The sequence below is a fragment of the Cupressus sempervirens genome, chromosome 7 (assembly GCF_028749045.1).
Source record: "Cupressus sempervirens isolate cs-2001-9-10 chromosome 7, ASM2874904v1, whole genome shotgun sequence".
NCBI lineage: Eukaryota > Viridiplantae > Streptophyta > Pinopsida > Cupressales > Cupressaceae > Cupressus > Cupressus sempervirens.
Window position 1 is genome coordinate 658,883,912 of NC_143124.1, and position 9,876 is coordinate 658,893,787.

Below are 9,876 nucleotides of genomic sequence, written 5' to 3' on the forward strand. Positions count from 1 at the left end.
AAATCTCTCTATTAACTCCAAATAATAATAAAAATTATTTTTTGAAATAATCTAAATTTTGGATTCATTAATCTAAGAAACTATTCAAATTAATATAAATAATGAAATTAACTATAATATACGATAAATCAACATTAACTATTACAATAGAAAAATGGGCATTATTAAGCGAAGCACGAGACTTAGGCGTAGCATTGGAGTTATGGTTAGTATAAAGTTATTGTTTATTTTTATATAGGGATTTAATGATAAATGGAATACACAACTTACAATTAGGATTAGTGTGAGTGTTATGTTTCAGGTAACATTTTTAGGATTACAATCATAGTTAGGTATAGAAATAGAGTATTAGTTTACACTAATCTTGGTTATCATGAAGGAAATCATATGTGGTACTTCACGTTACTATTATTATTATGTTGTGTTTGTGTAGAGTTTATGAGTGTTGTTATTGTTATTGTTACCAAAATAATGGTCATACTTTCATTGAATACTATGATGTGGATTAGAACTATGGTAACAACTAGCTTATATATATATATATATATATATATATATGAAAGCTAGTGGTAGTCGCGGTGCAATCGGAAAAACATTTACTTTTTATTTATATTTTGATAGGGTTATTATAAAATTGTTAATTAATTTTCAATTATAGTTGTATAAAGTTACTATAAAATTATGCTTCAAAACATTTTTAAAAAAATTAATATATGGAGTTTAATTTAGATTACAAAAAAAATATTTTATTTTTGGGATATTGTAATGTAAAATGTTACAGTCAAATGTAGATATATGGTTAGGGACAAAATTACCATTACCATTAATGTTAACCTTAGGAATAGAATTAGGGTTAGGGTTAGCATTAGGGTTAAGGTTGGAGTTAGGGTTAAGGTTTGAGTTATGGTTAAGGTTAGGGTTTGAGTTATGGTTATGGTTATGCTTATTGTTAGAGTTATGGTTAAGGTTCATATTAGAGTTATGTTTATGGTTAAGGTTAGGGTTAGAGTTATGGTCGTGGTTAAGGTTAGGGTTAGGGTTAGGGTTAGGGTTTGAGTTAGGGTTAAGGTTAGAGTTAGGGTTAGGTTTTGATTTAGGATTAAAGTTAGGGTTAGGGTTAGCGTTAAAGTCCAATTATAGTAGAGTTAGATTTAGGGGTAGAGTTATGTTTATGGTTAAGTTTAGGGTTAGATTTATGCTTATGGTAAAGGTTAGGGTTAGAGTTATGGTTATAGTTAGGGTTAGGGTCAGGGTTATTGTAGGGCTAGGGTTAGGGATTGAATTAGGGTTAAAGATAGAGTTAGGATTAGGGTTAGGGTTTGAGTCAGGATTAAAGTTAGGGTTAGGGTTAGGGTTAGAGTCCAATTATGGTAGAGTTAGATTTAGGGTTAGAGTTTGGGGTAGAGTTATATTTATGGTTAAGGTTAGGGTTAGAGTTATGCTCATGGTTAAGGTTAGGATTATGGTTAGAGTTAGGGTTATAATAGGGCTAGGTTTATGGTTAGGGCTAGGGTTTCATTCAGGGTTAAGGTTAGAGTAATGATTAGGATTAGGTTTTGAGTCGGGATTAAAGTTAGGGTTAGGGTTATGGTTAGAGTCCAATTATGGTAGAGTTAGATTTAGGGGTAGAGTTATGTTTATGGTTAAGGTTAGTGTTAAGGTTAGGGTTAGGGTTAGGGTTAGGGTTAGAGTTAGAGTTAAGATTAGGGTTAAGGTTAGAATTAGGGTTAGGGTTAGGGTTAGTGTTAAGGTTAGGGTTAGTGTTAGAGTCAGAGTTAGAGTTAGCATTAAGATTAAAATTAGTGTGAGGGATAGGGTTTGAATTAGAGTTAGGGTTAGATTTAGGGTTATTGTTAGGGTTAGGGTTACAATTAGAGCTATTTAGGGTTAGGGTTAGAGTTATAATTAGGGTTAGATTTAGGGTTAGGGTTGCGGTTAGGTTTAGAATTATAGTTAGAGTTGGGATTAGGGTTAGGGTTAGAATTAGGGTTACAAATATAGTTAGGATGAAACTTAGAGTTGGGGTTAGGGTAAGGGTTAGAATTAGGGTTACAAATATAGTTAGGGTTAGGGTTATGGTTAGAAAAAGAGTTAGGGTTAGAGTTAGAGTTAGAGTTAGAGTTAGCGTTAGAGTTAGAGTTAGGGTTAGAATTAAGGATAGGGTTAGAATTAGATTTAGAGTTAGGGTTGGGGTTAGTGTTAGGGTTACAATTAGGGTTAGGGTTAGCATTAGGGTAAGGATTTCAATCAGAGTTAGAGTTAAAATTAGAGGTAGTGTTAGTGTTAGTGTTAGTGTTAGTGTTAGTGTTAGTGTTAGTGTTAGTGTTAGTGTTAGTGTTAGTGTTAGTGTTAGTGTTAGTGTTAGTGTTAGTGTTAGTGTTAGTGTTAGTGTTAGAGTTAAGAGTTAGAGTTAGAATTAGGGTTAGAATTGAGGATACGATTAGGGTTAAGGTAAGGGTTAGGGTTAGAAATAGAGTTAGAGTTAGGGTTCAAGTTAGAGTTAGAGTTAGAGTTAAAGATAGAGTTGGGGTTAGGGTTAGATTTAGGGTTAGTGTTACTTGGTTAGATTTAGGGTTAGGGTTAGAGTTATATATAGTATTAGGGTTAGGATTAGAGGTAGGTTTAGAGTTAGAGTTAGGGTTAGGGTTACAATTAGAGTTAAAGTTAGAGTTAGATTTAGGGTTTGTAATGCCCCGCTCGGAGATCCTTGGAAACAAGGATGAAAAACAAGTCAGAACAATTTTTTTTTTTTTTTAAACAAGTGTAAGTGCACATGATACAACCTACACAAACCAAAAGATCGCAACGGAAGACTGAAAGACAACCAAGCACCAACGCATCTCCAAACGCCACTACCAACTAGAACACAATCACGAAAACCACAAAGACCTACCAAGCTGAAAGACATAAGCTGACTCTTGGAAACTGGCTAAGTCTGAAATCCTGAAGCCCTGAAATTTGGCTAAGTCTAAATTTCTGAAGCCCTGATTTTTCCTAGAATCTACACCTTAGCTCGTAGAGGTCTGAAACCCATCTCAAATGAATCATCGCATATATCAAAATATATCTTAAGTATAAGGAATTAAATATACGTCAACTTATACTTCAATGATATATTTTAAACCCCAAAGGACTACAATAGAAACCCAAAAACTGTATTTCAAAAGAAACCTCCTGAATTCAAAATGCAACAACATAGGCTTGAAGAATGCCCAAAGGGGTATCCAGATCAACTCTCAAAAAGATCAGAACACTACAAAAAGTGCCCATTGTTGGCACGTGCAGGTTTTAACCAAAAGGCGTACGACACTTTTCACTAAGGGAGGGCGACACTTCCCCCTTACTGCGTGTGACACTTCTCAAGAAGGCGTGCGATACTGGAAAAGTATCACGTGACATTTCACATAAAGCCGTGCGACACACTTCCAGTGTCATACGACACTTCTCCAGTAATGCGTGTGACACTTTATAGTATCGTACGACATTCTTTCTATGGGCATGCGATACTTTATCAGTGTCGCACAATGCTGAACAAATGTCGCCCATAGAAAGTAAAAACACTTCCAGAACTCAAAAATGGGGAAAAATCAATAAAAGAACCTCCACACCAGGGAGTACCGGATCTACATTTTGAGGCCAAAACACTCAAACCAAAATTGAGTAACAGAAATACAGAAAATGAAATCTAACCATCTATCAAACAAAGAAGGGAAAGTACAGAAAGGAAACATCACGACAACTGAAATAACATCGCAATAACATAGATAACATTGCAATGAGCAAAATAACCAACTAAGTACGTGGTTCCTCCCAATCGTTAATGGTGTCATAGGACCATCGTGGGCCCTAGCAATCCCCCGCGCATAACATCACAAGTCACCAATTAGATCATCGGAGCTGTCGTGATAGGGACATCACTACTAAAACATGCTACAATATAAGTAAATGAAATCTAACATGCTAGTAGTAACATAAGATAACCCTGTAATCAGATAACATCATCTACTATATGCTAAACATTATAACAAGGAATGCGTAAAACCAACATCATGTAAACATGGAACACAACATCCCAATGAAAGCATAAATCACTTGAAAGCATACTCCGCAAATTGAAGTACCAAGTGACACATCCAACAACAATCATGCTAGAACAATAGACCATCTCTGTACACTAGTCCCTAGTAGTGGTGAAGGTAGCTACGCCTCCCAACCACGTGGCACCCGTAGGTCCACACCCGCCATGCTGATGGAGATAATGATCCAACCACACACACACAAAACAACAACCATGGCTAACACACACGCCAAGCAGTATGATGACTGAATCCAAGACATAGACAATGCATAAACTACAGGTCTACTACGTAGGGACTGACATCATGGAGAGTCGCTTGGCATCGACAAGCCCAAGCTATTATAGGCAGCTACTCTTCTCAACAGAAGGCGCACAACCTAGGGCAGCTACTCTTCACGACGGAAGGCGCACAACCCACACATTTTAATTATCTTGTATTTATTACCACCCAAAGTTTTAATTTAATTATCACTTATATAAAACTTCCTCTGCCAACCAGGAAGTAGTCACCAGGTTACAGGATAGAAGCCCCCTCCATATGCTACCCTACCCTACCCATGCTCATCCAACGATGAGTGCCCGAAGGCATGAAAACTCCCAACCCAACCCCAATGATCACAACTTTTGAAAGTACCATGAAAGATCAGGCCCCACAGGTCACCCGACAATGTACATGTGTGTGGCACACCACCATCACATAGATCATTCACAAGGACAGGATGAGAATGCAAACAAAAGTCAATCAACCGAACCGAAATCGGGATGACGGATACTACACGCATCCCAATGCAACAAAAGATGCAAAAGTGTTTTGACTGGTATCCAAATGGATCATCCAGGTCCACGAACCACAATGTGCCAAGAAACCCGAGAAACCAGGGCAGCACGCAAAACGAGGTAAAACCCCCAAATTTTGGAAAAATTCCAAAATTAAAACCCATTTGGCCTTTGGGTTCAAAAACCCCCAAAAATCCAAAAATAATTGAAAACGAACACCGTATGCAAAAACGGCCAGCATAACGGCCCAAAAACTCAAACCCCCATTTCAAAAACAGGTAAAACATTCATACCCGACCAACCGAGCAGAACTAGCAAACAGAAACGGAGGGGAACACTAGTTCACAGCCTCCTAACATATTGCTACAAGAAATGGAAGTAGAAACAGAGAAAAAATATTAAAACGGGAAGGCCCTACCTGACAGCAAAAAGGGCCGAAATTGAAACCCGTAGAATAAAATAAATACTCCGCCGAAACTGCTGAAACTGTTGGCAAAGTGAGAACTCCTCGAGCCGAATCCAACGAGACCAACCTCGCAAAGATCCCACGCTCACAGCTCCCGAAACGAGCAAAACAATAATCCTTCAGAAGAGGATTTCTAAATTTGCTCTCCAAACTCAATTTTCCAAAATGTGAGAAGTCAATAATGAATTCACTTTTCCAATATTTATTCATTTTGAGTGAATAACTGATAATGGAAAATAGCTAGCTAGAGTAGTTAAACTCCGAAACAACCCAAACGAAAATAAGTTATTATCCGTAATGGAAATTCACCTAAGGCAAAGCTGCCAGAAATTAAATCCAAAAGATTAAAAACCGAAAACCCAAAAATTACAGAAAAGCACTTAACACTTTCGCGACGAATGCAAACTTCTAAATGCACAGACATGTTCACTGGTCTAATCACATAATGCAACTGAGTTCAGATTTGCTAATCACCGAAAGGTTTTAATATAAAACAACTAAATAAGGATACGTCGACCATATAGGAGTGACATTGGCAAAATATGAACAGTTAGATCACTAACTCCATAGGCCACTGCCGGGGATGTAATTCTTGCACACTAGAACACATGATCAAGTGCAATTGCATATAATATAATAGCCGAAGCAATTAAAGCATTAAATAACTCATTAATCCATTTACACCACTCACGTTCGCATTAATCATAAAAGATGAGAATCAAGTAAATAACCATAGTATAGAATCCATCTCATAACATAGTCAACAAATAGGTCCAATACATCATATAACCAGATAATCAGTTATCATAGATCTACTGTCATCTCAAAATAACATCAACATGCAAATATGATAAACTAAACAGCATAGCAACAAAGCATCTATGGTATGGAAATCAAAATATAACATTCGACCCTCAGGTCGTCTCAAGGTACAAATATCAAAAGAGTATCAAGTATCTCTCGAATCAAAAATAGACAAGGTACAAACTACAAACACGAGAGGCACTACAGGGTTAGAATCAAAGATAAAGTTAGAGCTAGAGTTAGAGTTAGGGTTAGAGTTAGAGTTAGGATTAGAATTAGTATTAGGGTTAGGGTTATGGTTAGGAATAGGGTTAGGGTGAGAATTAGAGTTAGAGTTATAGTTAGGGTTAGAGTTAGGATTAGAGTTATAGTTAGGGTTAGAATTAGGTTAGGGATAAGGCTAGAATTGGGGTTAGGGTTAGAATTAGGATTAGAGTTAGGGTTATATAGGTTAGGGTTAGGATTAGGGGTAGAATTAGAGTTACAGTTAGAGTTAGAGTTAGGATTAGGGTTAGGGTTAGAATTAGGGTCACAAATATAATTAGGGTTAGAGATTGAGTTAGAGTTAGGGTTAGGGCAAGGGTAAGAATTAGGGTTAGGGCTAGAATTAGGGTTGCAAATACAGTTAGGGTTATAATTAGGGTTAGGTTTAGGGTTAGATTTAGAGTTAGGGTTTGAGCTAGAGTTAGGATTAGAGTTAGAATTAGAGTTAGAATAAGGATTAGAGTTAGAGTTAGGTTTAGAATTAGGATTAGCGTTAGGGTTAATGTTAGCACAAGGGTTACAATTAGAATTAGGGTTAACATTAGTGTTAGTGTTAGTGTTAGTGTTAGTGTTAGTGTTAGTGTTAGTGTTAGTGTTAGTGTTAGTGTTAGTGTTAGTGTTAGTGTTAGTGTTAGTGTTAAAGTTAGTGTTACGGTTAAAGTTAGGGTTAGAATTGGAGTTAGAATTAAGGCTAGGGTTAGGGTTAGGGTTAGGTTTAGAGTTAGAAGTAGAGTTAGAGTTAGGGATCAAGTTAGAGTTATAGTTAAAGTTGGAGATAGAGTTGGGGGTTAGGGTTAGATTTAGGGTTAGGGATGGAGTTAGGGTTAGATTTAGGGTTGGAGTTAGGGTTAGATTTATGGTTGGAGTTAGGGCTAGATTTAGGGTTAGAGTTAGAGTTAGGGTAAGAATTAGGGTTTGGGTTAGGATTAGAATTAGGGTTAGGGTTAGAGTTAGAGTTACATATAGTGTTAGGGTTAGGATTAGCATTATATATAGTGTTAGGGTTAGGATTAGGGGTAGGGTTAGGGTTAGAGTTAGGGTTAGGGTCACAATTAGAGTTAGAGTTAGAGTTAGAGTTAGAGTTAGGGTTAGAGTTAGAGTTAGGGTTAAAATTAGGGTTAGGGTTAGGGATATAGATAGAGTTGGAGTTAGAGTTAGGGTTAGAGTTAAAATATGGGTTAAAATTAAGGTTAGTATTAGGGTTAGAATTAACGCTAGAGTTAGAATTAAAGTTAGGATTAGAGTTATAGTAAGGCTTAAAGTTAGGGCTAGAATTAGGGTTAGGGTTAGAAGTAGGATTAGGGTTAGGGTTATAAATAGTTAAGGTTGGGATTAGGGGTAGAATTAGAATTAGAGTTAGAGTCAAAGTTAGAGTTAGGGTTAGAATTAGAATTAGGATTAGGGTTATAATTAGAGTTAGCGTTAGAGTTAGCATTAGACTTAGAGTTACACTTAGAGTTAGAGTTAGAGTTAGAAATAGAGTTAGAGTTAGAGTTAGAGCTAGAGTTAGAGTTAGAGTTACAATTAGAGTTAGAGTTAGGGTTTGTGTTATTATTGTGGTTAAGGTTATTTTTGTGTTACTAATCATATTATAGTTATGTTAGTGTTATTATTACACTTTACCTTAGTTTTAGGATAACTGTCAGGTTCAATTTTTATGTTGGTTAGTTCTATTATAGTGCCCATGATTAGTGTTACTGTGATACAAGTTATTAACCTTTTTAATAATGTAATCCCTCTCTCTCTATATCTCTCTCTCTCTAACTTCACCTAGTAATATCTCCCCCTGTCTACATACACCCTCTAATATCTCTCTCTAGTCTCTAGATATGCTCCCTAATCCCTCTCTAATAGCTATATACACCCCCTTATCTCTCTCTCACCCTGCTCTCTAGATACACCTCCTAGTCTCTCTCTCCCTCTATGCTCTCTGCATACACCCCTAATCTCTCTCTCTCTCTCTCTCTCTCTCTCTCTCTCTCTCATATATATATACATATATACATATGTATACATATATATATGTCTACATATGTATATATATATACATACATATGTATACATATGTATGTATACATATGTATACATATGTATACACATATATGTATGTATACATATGTATACATACATATACATACATATGTGTATACATATGTATATGTATACACATATATATATATATATATGTATACATACATATGTATACATATATGTATGTATACATATATGTATGTATACATATGTACACACACACACACACACACACACACACATACCTATGTATGTATATATATGTATACATATGTATACATATATACATACATATATATATATATACATATGTATACATATGTATACATATATATACATACATAAGTATACATATATATATATATATATGTATATATACATATATGTATGTATGTATGTATATGTATACATATGTATACATATATATACATACATATGTATACATATATACATACATATGTATACATATATATACATATATATCTATGTATACATATGTATATACATATATATATGTATACATATGTATACATATGTATATATATCTATATATACATATATATCTATGTATACATATGTATATACATATATATATATGTATACATATGTATACATATGTATATACATCTATATATGTATACATATGTATGTATATATATGTATACACATGTATACATATATACATACATATGTATACATATATAAATGTATATACATATGTATACATATATATATATATATATATATATGTATATATATATGTATACATATGTATACATACATACATATATATACATATACATATGTATGTATATATATACATATATGTATGTATATATATACATATGTATATATATACATACATATATATATGTATATATATACATATATGTATGTATGTATGTATATGTATACATATGTATACATATACATACATACATACATATATGTATATACATACACACATATGTATATATACATATGTATACATATACATACATACACATATATATATATATGTATGTATGTATATATATATATGTATGTATATGTGTATGTATGTATATGTATACATATGTATACATATGTATATATACATATGTATGTATGTATGTATGTATATGTATACATATGTATACATATACATACATACATACATATATGTATGTATGTATGTATATGTATACATATGTATATACATATATATATGTATACATATGTATACATATGTATATATATCTATATATGTATACATATGTATGTATATATATGTATACATATGTATACATATATACATACATATGTATACATATATATATATATGTATATACATATGTATACATATATATATATATATATATGTATATATATATGTATACATATGTATACATACATACATATATATATATATATATGTATACATATGTATACATACATACATATATGTATACATATG